Raw genomic sequence first — 9,678 nt, forward strand, 5'->3', positions numbered from 1 at the left:
TGTGCGGAAACACAGAGGACCATCTGCCGGGAGGTCTGCTGGATTCCTTCCTTGCCAGTAGTACTGAACAACAGCTTTTGCCTAAGGACAGAAATATGTACAAAGAAGGGATCTGAGAGTCTCATAGTGAATCCAAGGCCCAGATGGCTATTCAAGGGTTTCCAACTCAGATTTCTTCTAATAACAAGAAATAAGAAATAAATAAAATACCTATTTTAAATATTTGGTTAAATAAAATGTGATAATGTGATATATCTATGCAGGGTGGTCATTGAGAATGATGATGTGGTAGAAATAAATGTGTTGACATGAAAAGATGCACGTGACATATTAGATGAAAAATTAAAGTTAACAGGGGTATAGCTGACATGATCACATTTGCATGGGGAAAAGCATGATATATTAGCACACACAAACGTATTTCCTTCTCCTCCTCTCTCTCTTTCTTGCTCTCTCTGTTTCTCTCATATAACACAAACACACACATCCCTATAGAGATACCCCCAAATCTTTACAGTAGTTACCTTTGGGTGGTGTGATTATGGGTGATTTTTATTTTATTTCTTATCCTATGCATATTTAAAATTTGTATGTGAGTGTTATTATTTGTGAACTAATATTTAAATAATACACAATTAAATACCAAAAGCAGTCGATTGCTCTGCCTTTCAGCATTGAAGCTTAAGAGATATTTAGGGTTTTCTAGATCCCTAACAGAGAAGAGCTAATTAACCCTTTCTCGCCAACAGAGGGTTACAACAACCCTTTCTTGTAACCATTTAGGGATTCTCCCGGCAGGTCTGTTATTGAAAACATTCACTCTTGGCTGTATAACGATTATCCCTTAGCTTGACACTTTGCTGAATAATTCAAAACACACATGCATGCCTAATCCCTTGAATCAACTAGTGAATATTTATTAAACACCAAGCATGTAATTTATTTTTATCAGTTTATTATTAATAATTAAGTATAACTATTATTTTATTATTATCTGCTAAACACCAAGCATTTCTTAAATGCAAACATAGCTCTTTGGAAGGCTATAGGTTTACATGGATTAACAATAAATAAATAAATAAAAATTAAAGAGAGACATGGTCCCCTCTTCCATCTGGAGCTAAAAAGGTCATTCCTCCATTTTGAAGATGATTAAAATATAGCACAGAAAGTTCAGATGACTTGGTGCTGAGTCACCGAGCATTGACCAGATCACAGGTCCTCTAATTCTTCTAAATCTTGTGCCAGAGCATTTTCCCACACACCACACTTAAATAAAACAAACACAACCAAGGTAATATCCAAACAGGCAATTTTCTCCTATAGTGTACAGGAACAAATTATTAAAATAAGAAGAAAAAGAATTATCATCCAGAAGTTCACCACCCTAAGCCAACCACTGTTAAACATGTGGCATACATTTTGACAGAAATTTTTCAATACTTCCATATGGGCAGTGTACTTTTGTAAAAAACCAACATGCAGTTAATTAATTAATATAAACTATATGGTAAAATGCATGACAATTCACCCTGTTTCCATCAATATAAGGCTGTTTTTATCATAGATAATCCACTTAATTTTAAAAACCTAATGAATTATTAATAGTTCAATAAATAAAGATATTTAATACCTATATGTAATGAGGTTTCACATATAAGCTATTAAATGTATCATCACAATTAGTCATATTTTTACCATAAAATGAAACAGGTAAGTATTACTTATAAGGAAAACAATATCTTCATCATAATTGGCATCTAGATTTCTCTCCACACTTTCTATGTTGACAGGGTCATGACATCCTCATTTTTTACAAGAATCAACTTATTTTTCAAACAGAAGCAATAATAGCTTCAAAAATTAGAAGCGACCACTTGCTATTTCCTCTCTTCCTCCTCTCATCTTCTCAGAGATGCTGATTGACAAAAGGGCTTGCCTTGCATCAAATAACAAACGCCAAAAGTAAGTGCATGGCAATTTAAGAAAAGTGACAAAAGTATAACCCTTACTGAACATATCCCTTGGAGTATATAAAATGTGTATTTATTTTTTAAATGCCATCAGTATATGGTACGTATTTTTTACAAGAAGTGTTTGAAAGAAAAAAAAGTTTGCACATGATGTTCTAAGATGTCTGGTAAGCAGCACACACTTACACATACATACATGCCAAATTTCAGTTGAAGGTCACTTAAACCTTTAATACACAGGCACAATTGGCTCAAATCCCCTCCAGTTCCTAGGATTGTGGAAGTACAGTCTTCACTGTATTGCTGCTGGGAGTTCCTAGAGAGGAGCTTATTATCTCAGGGCTGCCATAACCTCCTAGGTCCTTGAAACTCATATGCTGTCTCTGTCCCTCTCTACATCCATCTTTGACTTTAATTCCAGTTCATTTCTTTTCATTCAATCTCAAAATATATTAATTAATTAACTAATTAATGCACATCAAACTATTCATGAAAATAATGAACTTTGCTGAACTAGGGAAGGAGAGCATAGTTTTGAACGCAAGAGTAGGTATTTACTTTTCAGCAACAAATCTCAAGGAATAAGTAGGCATTACCCTTCTACAGTGGAATTTTACTGGCCACATCCAATCCCCACCTCTCATCATCTGTTTGGCTTCTCTCCTTCTGCTCCTGTTAGTTTTGCTTTTTAATCCTTTCCTTCTGCATTGCTCAGGATTTCAAATTTTATCTGCTGTTATTCAGACCAATTCCATTCCCAGCTCACCTCTGTAGTCTTGGTATCTGGCCACACCTGCACCCTGCTCAGAGTCTCCTGTTTGACTCAGGCTTATCCAAGCACTTTCTCAGATGAACGTAAGTGCTCTCCCAAGAAACTTCTGTTTTATGTTGTTGAAAAAATCTTTTACCTCTTCTGCATAGGTTTGTTTTCCTCTTTTTATTCTAAGATGCACAACTCTTCCTCAAATTTTAGCATTTCTGGAATCTAGATGAGTGTGTATGTATAGGAATAGCATGCTATTTTGATGGTCAAAGGGATCTGGGTCTGGAGGAACTGAAAGATGGTGATGATGACTCAAATAACCTTTTCAAAAGCAAAAATAAGGTTGCTTTTGTCCTCTCTGCCTAAAATGATTAATGTGTCAGGTTGGTTTCCTCTGTCCCAGGAGGGTAGTTATTTCTTATTCTAGAGGGTTGTTAATCCCAGGCTTGTCAACTGCTGAGTTTTCAGTCCTGATGAGTCTTATGTGGCTATTGCATGTGGACATACATGCTCAAACACTGTGGCCTGATAAAAATATGGGACCACTTAGACTAAGGTTCAGAATTCCAGCTGTCTAATAACGTAGGTTTTGACACTCACCTCAATTGTGGCAGTTTCAGAGAAGAAAAGTCATTCTGTGAATGAACTTCAGGGCAGTGAAGCTTCTGTAGAACAACCAGAAATTAATGAGACAGAAACTCATTTTGAAAATGCCAAAGTAGAATGTGTAATCCAAACACGTCCAGAGTTGCTGGGAAGAGATTTTGAATCATTATTGCCAGAAGTGGCTACCAAATAACTAATGACACTAAGTGCACCATCAAACACTAGTGATGTTGGGCCAGCCCGGTGGCGCACTGCTACAGTGCGCCACTTGGGAGTGCGCCACTTGGGAGTATCTGTAGAACAACCAGAAATTAATGAGACAGAAACTCATTTTGAAAATGCCAAAGTAGAATGTGTAATCCAAACACGTCCAGAGTTGCTGGGAAGAGATTTTGAATCATTATTGCCAGAAGTGGCTACCAAATAACTAATGACACTAAGTGCACCATCAAACACTAGTGATGTTGGGCCAGCCCGGTGGCGCACTGCTACAGTGCGCCACTTGGGAGTATGGTGGCGCTCCTGCCGAGGGTTCGGATCCCACATACAGACCAGTTCCCACTCACTGGCTGAGCGAGGTACGGGCACAACACCGAGGGTTGCGATCCATTGCCGGACACGAAAAAAGACAAAAAGGAAAAAAAAAAAACTAGTGATGATGTAATTATTCTGAGTAAGGAGTTGGACAGAAGAGATGAATGTTGTAAGAAAGGTTTATAACTGGTGAGAAGGGCATTTTCTGTATTCTATAACCTGAAGATGAATGGTGACTTCGTGAACCCATTGTGGCAGGCACTGTCAGTGCTCCCTACGTATCCCTTGGATCTGATAGAGTGCTCATGCCGACAACGACTATCAGTCAAAATCTTCATCTTTGGGCATGAAGGCTTACCTTCTCAGAATCACTGATTTCTCTGTCTGGAAGCATGAGAAGCAGGCCAGAAATGCCAGGTAATCAACAATCAATCCCTAGGTTGGCAGAGCTCAACCAATGACTGTCTGGTGTAGATGTACAAATATCCCAGCTTCCTCACCCCTCGGATGGGATAATTTCAAGGTATGTGTTTTTCTCCTCTCCCCAAAAGTTTCCCCATGGAATTAATTTCTAGTTGCCCACATAGTAGGTGGCTCAATAATCACCCTCTACTTACAATTTTCCCTTCCCTCTCTCACTTTCTCATTCACCTGCTAGTAACTCCCAGATGTCTGAAGTCTGCTTCTAGGGAATCAAGCTATGGTACTCACTATCAGATTGGAAAGTTTTGGTCTCTGTACATACAATACATTTTTTTAAACAGATGAATATTGTCATTATGATTTTTTGTTGATGAATCTTGGCTGCTAAAAGTGATTTGTCATTAGTCTTTATAGTAACCATGTGCAACACCAGACATCCAGGAAGAAGTGAAGTGGAAATTAGCTGATGATGTCAATTTTTTTTCCACATTATTTGTACTTGGCATTTGAGTTGGTCTATGAACATTATCGAGAGACTCCAGTGTTTAAAACATACTCATTTTTAGTTATTTATTTCAATGTCTGTGAATTTATGACTTTGGCTAGTGATTTGTGTTTATTTTTAATGGCAGATATTAATCTTAATGTTGAAATTTTAAAATGTTGACATATCCACATTGTGTAGAATATGATCATTAACTTGTAACCAAGGTATGATCTCATATTATTACTTCTTCCTTTGATTGAAAAAAAAAATGCCCAAGTTTTTATTATTTCCCTCCAGGAATAAGTCAGACATTCAGTTGATATTTTAAAAAATAGTAATAAAGTAATACTGAATTTTTTCAACTGAAAAACTGTTAAGTCTATAGTGCTTTTATAATCAATGGTGTCTTGAAATTGAGGAAATGCATGCACACATTATACTAGTAATATGTGCTCATGAAATAAGGTTTCCTAAAAAGAAAATATAAAGAAAAAAATCAACCATAATCCCAACACTCAAATATAAATATTATTAACACTTTTGAAATTCAAGGGTACTTCAAAAGTTCATGGAAAGATTAGTATTATCTCTTTTTTATTGAAACACAATCAATTATACATATTTGTGAGGTACAGAGTTGTCTATCAGTATTTGTGTATAATATGTGATGAACAAATCAGGATACTGTCATGTTCGTCATTACAAAACATTCATTCTTTGTGTCCATTAACCAATTTATCCCTAACCCCCCTCCTTTTCCCCCTTTCCCCCCTCCAAAAACCACAATCTGTTCTCTCCTTCTGAAAGTTCAATGCGTTATTGCTATCATAACCAAAACAGCATGGTACTCACATAAAAACAGACACATGGAACAATGGAACAGAACAGAGAACCCAGAAATCAATCCACAGACTTACAGCCAACTGATCTTTGACAAAGGCACCAAGAACATACATTGGGAAAGGGGCAGCCTCTTCAATTAATGGTGCTAGGAAAAGTGGACATCCATACATAGAAGAATAAAGTTAGACCTGTACCTTGTCACATACCAAAATCAACTCAAAATGGATTAAAGACTTAGATATAAGGCCTGAGACTGTAAAACTCCTTGAAGGAAACATAGGGGAAACAATTCAGGATGCAGGACTGGGCAAAGACTTTATGAATAAGACTCCAAAATCACAGGCAACAAAAGAAAAAAATAAACATGTGGGATTATATCCAACTAAAAAGCTTCTGTACAGCAGAGGAAACAATCAATGTAGTAAAAAGACAACTTACAGAATGGGAGAAAATATTTGCAAGCTATTCATCTGACAAGGGATTAATATCCAGAATATACAAGGAACTCAAATAACTTAACCTTAAAAAAAAATCTGATAAAAAAAGGGCAAAGGAGCTGAATAGACACTTCTCAAAGGAAGACATACAAATGGCCAACAGGTACATGAAAAAATGCTCGACATCACTGCAAATTAAAACCACATTGAGGTATCACCTTACCTCAGTTAGACTGGCTATTATCAAAAAGACAGAGAATGACAAATGCTGGTTAGGATGCAGAGAGAGGGGGACCCTTCTTCACTGTTTATGTGACGGTAAATTAGTACAGCCTTTATGGAAAACAGTGTGGAGGTTTCTCAAACAACTCTGGATAGAACTATCATATGATCCAGCAGTCCCACTTCCAGATATATACCCAAAGGAAGGGAAATCATCATGTCAAAGGGAAACCTGTACTCCCATGTTCATTGCAGCTCTATTTACAGTAGGCAAGATATGGAACCAACCTAAATGTTCATGGACAGATGACTGGATAAGGAAAATATGGTACATACATACAATGGAATACTACTCAGCCATAAAAAAGAATGAAATTCTGTCATTTACAACAACATAGATGAACTTGGAGAAAATTATATTAAGTGAAATAAGTGAGACACAGAAAGAGAAATACAGCATGTCCTCCCTCATAAGTGGGAGCTAAAAAAGAAACAAAAATCAAAGAAGGAAAAAAAGAAAGAAGGAAAGAAAGAAAAGAAGAAATAGTATTACCTTTTAATTCTATTGTCCCATAAACTTTTTGAAGTACCCTGTATTTCTTTGTGTGTGTGTGTGTGTGTGTTTTCTTGTGACCGGCAAGGGGATCGGGACCCTTGGCTTGGTGCTGCCTGCACCACGCTCAGCCAGTGAGCGGCGCTCCCAGCGCCACACTCTCCCGAGTGTGCCACAGGGCCGGCCCTACCCTTGTATTTCTAACCATCGCTTTTTATAGAGATGTTTACAATGACATAGATAAGGTCATATAACACATAGTTTTATAAACTACTATATTTACGTAATAGTGCTTCATGAGTATTTTCTACCTTACCTCCTCTTATTCAAAATGCAACCATCTTTCTTGACTAGAGTAGATGCTATGCAGAGAATGAATAGATGATCACTGAATATGTAGTTCTTATTCAAAATACATTCTGCTTTGAAGTAGCATCTTTTGCCAACAGCATATGAAATACCCATCATTGTATTTATTACTTTTAGTTGCTACCTTTTAGGAAAAGAATATCCAAGAATGTATATGCAAATATTACCCATAAAGGTGTATCACATTATCTCTCTAATGTACCTATTCTGATGAACAGAGCCCGATTGCAGAGAGATAAAACAAGCTTGTTCTGAACAAGTCTTGTCTCAGCAAGACAGACTCAGGCAGGTCCCTAATACTGAAAGACCAAAACAGTTAAGGATCATGAAAATAAAAAAATGTGGCACCATTCTTCCCCTAACTTACTGTGCAAACCTGGCAAGTTTCTTAAGATCTGTGAGCATTAATTTCATCCTCTACACCAAGAGGAGGCTGGGTTTTTTCTATGATCATTTTGCTCGCCAAGACTTTGTAAATTGGCCAGTCTTTGAGTTCCTGCACACTGAGTGGACACATGGTTTTTCTGTGCCCAGCTCTCTCTTTCTCTTAATAACACAACCTATCTCTTCCTTTTGGAGAACCATGTCTTCCCCTTTGTCCACCATGCATCTTGTGTGATGCTGAGCCCACCTGGGCATGTCAGCCAGGCCCAGACAATCAGAATACCAAATCCTTTTGATCAAAATGATTGGTTCAGGGGTTGACATGTGACCTGAGTCAGCCAATGACAACTCTGCTTGGGAAAAAGTCTTCACTCAGGTTGCAAATTCAGTAGAAGGTATCTGGAGTTTCTGAGGGTTATTTTTGCCATTGCTTGGAGAGGATTTAAGAGAATAGAGAAATACACAGGAAAGCAGAGCCTGCAGCTCGAGCACCTCTCTGTCTGTACTCATTTCTGAAAGTTTTTCAAGAGAAAGAGGTCTTGGGGCTGAAAGAGTTACCCAGGAGCCACACTGGCAGTGGCACAAAGAGGTAAGTGACCTCAAGGAGGCAGGATCCTGGCCATAAAGTTTTCTGCTTCTGCAGTGACCCTACACTTCATGCCTGTCAGGAATGCAGAGATCACCACTGTGGGCTTGTGGAATGAGGATATCTGTACATTTGAGAACTGGCTGTCAGAAGCCCTTCTCCTGTTTTCAAGCCATCACATATACCTCTGGATTCTGATGTTTACCTGAGAGGAGGAGAGAAGTCTAAAATAACGGCACTCACCTTTCCTACCAAGCCAGTTCTGTAAAGGCTTGATGTCAGAATTAAATTAATTTTACAAAACCATAAAATTACAGAAATGTGATATTTCTTGCATACCTGAATTAGTTAACTGAGAACCATGCCAATTGTGGAGCATGTTTCTTTCTCTTTTCCCTACACTTCTTTGTAGACTCCATATTGCCTGACAAGTTGTCCTTCAAAATGTAGATGTCATTGAAGGTTGTGAATTTTTTTCTTAAAAGCAAATGAGAAGAGCTTTCTATTAGTATGAGCAAATTTCTCAGAAGAAGGAGTGAGGGATGTGAGAAAACTAGGGCTCCTTCTTGGTGGGGAAAGAGAGAGGAGGCTTGATTTGCAGGACTTGGCTCAGGCAAGGATGGTGGAAAAAGACACTGCATGAGAAGGGTCACACTGCAAGGTCACAACATTCACGGGGATGGAGAGTGGTCTTGTTAAGCAAGTGTGAATAGAGCTTAGGAAGGAGTGGTGGGAAATGGGTTGGATTTTGAAAGGTCTTGACAGTTGGGCTAAGATTATAAACCTTATCTAGTAGGTAACTGGGATCCATGACAGGTTCCTAAGGAGAGAGTCACATAAACAGTCTTTGGTTTAAAATAAGTCTGATCATACTGTTTAGGATAATAGTTCTTAAAGAGTGATCCCAGACCAGCGGCATCAGCTTCCCCTGGAAACGTGTCTGAAATGCAGATTCCCAGGCCACACCCCAGACCTACTAAATCAGAAACAGCAATCTGTGCTTTTAATAAGCCCTCCAGGTGATTATGAAGCTCACTCAAAAATCAGGGGGAGTGAAGAAAAAGGGACTTTCTTATGAGTCACCTGATGAAACTTGAATTTATTGCCTTCAGATGTTTTAAGTCAAAGGTAATTCAGCCAGCAGCATGTTAACAGGTTGCCCACCCTATAAACAGAGAAAGTAGAATTTATTTCTTCATGTAAGGAACATATTAAAGTGCTGATTTTTTTCCCCCTTCTTTGTTGAATTCCACATGAACTATGCAAAACATATCCCAACCTCAACTATTTTCCAGAGGAATAAAGGAGAGGAAAGCAGCACAGGGTTAGCCACAGGCTCCTGCCCTCCCCTAGCCTCCTCTGATTTCTAACTTGCAGAGAGCTCGCTTGCTATTAGCCCCTTTTCCGCAGGCACGTGAACACCCTTGGGACAGTGTTTCTTCATGTCAATGCCACACTCAGAGACACAACACTTTACTCTGGATTTCTGTGGGGCTGG

Source organism: Galeopterus variegatus, unplaced genomic scaffold, assembly GCF_000696425.1.
Source record: "Galeopterus variegatus unplaced genomic scaffold, G_variegatus-3.0.2 Scaffold842, whole genome shotgun sequence".
Taxonomy (NCBI): Eukaryota; Metazoa; Chordata; class Mammalia; order Dermoptera; family Cynocephalidae; genus Galeopterus; species Galeopterus variegatus.